We start from the raw sequence: 1,867 nt of genomic DNA, 5'->3' as shown, positions 1-1,867 counted from the left end.
ATTCTTTACCAAGGCAGGGAGGCAGGAAAGGTTCTAAGAGTGGGGCCTGAGGCCTCAAAATAGCTAAAAATCTCTTTGCCTCTAGGGTAGTGCTAAAGAATATGGATATAGGAGTCAAACGGACCCAGGTTTGAAGCCTGATTTGTTATTACTAATTGGGACTCCTTGGGCAACGCATTTAATTTCCTACACCTTTGTTTTCTCATCTTTAAAATGAGGACCATAAAAGTGCTTTTCTGTGGTCTCAGCTCCATTGTCACCTCCATAAAGCAGCCTTCCCTGATCATCTGAAGTGACCCCTCCTGGCCCTTTCCTCTCAAACGACGTTGTGTATTCTGAAATTATTACTTACAAGCATCTGAAATTATTTTACTCTTTTCTGTTTGCTGATTTAGAGTCTTGCTTTCTTACAAGCATCTGAAATTATTTTGCTCTGTTTGCCGATTTCGTGTCTTGCTTTCTTAGTAGCATAAGCCTTTTCAGGACTGGCATCTTGTCTGCCATTTGTTGTGTTACAAGCCTGAGTTCTCAATAAATATTTGTTGGTGAACAGTTGGGATTGCTGTGAGAATAAGGAAACCCATGTGAAGAAGTTAGCATTGCGTCTGACACAGAACCAATGAACAAATCATGATCATCCAAGAATTGCACAGATTGTATTTAACTTTGTGCTAGGCACTGTCCTAAACGTTTTACAGACTCCTTTAACTCATTTTGTCTCCGCATAACCCCAAGGTAGAATCCTATTATGAGCCATTTTACAGATGAGGAAACTAAGTCACAAAGCTTTTAAGTCACTTGGCCAAGATCAACCAGCTAGGAGTAGAGCTAGAATTCAAAGCCAGGTTCAAAACCAAACCCTTAAACACGAAGTTCGCTGCCTTTGAAGAAAATGATGTTGAAATTTTTATTTTGGGTGTAAAAAACATGGAGCACTGCTTAGCCTGAGCGGACCTGGATCTTTGTCCTTCCCTCGATTTGGGGAAAATGCGATCGGCGACTAAGGGAGGGACTCGTATTATCTTGAACAGCATGGCCCTGACGTCCAAGGCCGTCCCCGGATGTCCAGGGACCCGCCTGCATACTCCAAGGCCGGCCAGATCCCAACCAGGCAGCCGGAGCCTCCCAGGCCCCGGCCGGACCAGTGCCGCCGCGTGGCCACGCCGCGCCCGGGCCCTGGGAAAAAAGTTTCCAAACGGCGCTACTAGGCGCTGATTGGCCGAGGCGGACGCGGTCTCGTGGCGCCGCAGCCAATAGTCGGCGCCCGCCGCGGGCGCGGGGGTGGGGGCGGTGGTCAGAGGCCCGGGGAGCGCGGTTCGCCGCTGCCGCCGCCCGTCCTCGCGGACCGAGCCGGGGTAAGTGGGGAGCTGCTGCAGTCGGGGGTGGGGGCCGTCCCGGGACCGTCGCCAGCGCCGGGAAACTCTTCTGCCTGCCCCGGTGCCCTCCGCGCTCTCGGGATCGCTGGGAGCCGCCTCGCAGGGACCCTGCCGCGCCCCTAGCTCGCGCGTCCCTTCCCGGCCGCCTGTACTCCGCCGGTCCCGGGCGCTGGGCTCAAAAATCCCGCTCCCTGGAACCTCCCTTCCTAACTTTGTTCCCTTCCACCCTTGTGTCCTCGCACCCAGCTCCTCGCCTTTGCCAACTTTCTCTTCTCTCCGACCAGCTGCCCTCCGCTCCCTCCATGACTTCCTCAGTCCTTCACGCCCTCCTCGTCCCCTGTCCCCGCTGCCTGGCTCCTCTGCCCTCTAACCCTTCCACCCCCACCCCAGGCTGCCCTCCTGACTCCCTCGGTCTCTTCTCGCTCTTTTTTCTGCCTCTTCTCAGCCCCCGCCCCCCCTTTTCCTTCTGCTGCCCCAGACTCTCCCTCATT

At 54.1% G+C, this 1,867-nt stretch overlaps 1 protein-coding gene across 3 annotated transcripts in view; it reads left to right on the top strand.

Moving 5' to 3' along the window:
* The window catches only part of NDE1 (nudE neurodevelopment protein 1), a 48,447-nt gene that overhangs the window by 564 nt on the left and 46,016 nt on the right, over positions 1 to 1,867 (top strand). The window contains exon 1 of one of the 3 annotated variants that reach the window (XM_040635286.1): positions 1,266 to 1,355. The exons of the other annotated variants lie outside the window; for them this stretch is intronic. The gene's annotated coding sequence lies outside the window, so the exon portion shown is untranslated. Of the gene's footprint in view, positions 1 to 1,265; positions 1,356 to 1,867 lie in introns of those variants that run through there. 3 annotated transcript variants of the gene reach the window in all.

This window comes from Ursus maritimus, unplaced genomic scaffold, assembly GCF_017311325.1.
Source record: "Ursus maritimus isolate PB19 unplaced genomic scaffold, ASM1731132v1 scaffold_2, whole genome shotgun sequence".
Lineage (NCBI taxonomy): Eukaryota > Metazoa > Chordata > Mammalia > Carnivora > Ursidae > Ursus > Ursus maritimus.
The sequence above is the reverse complement of the archived record's forward strand: the minus strand, read 5'-3'. Positions and strand labels throughout refer to the sequence as shown.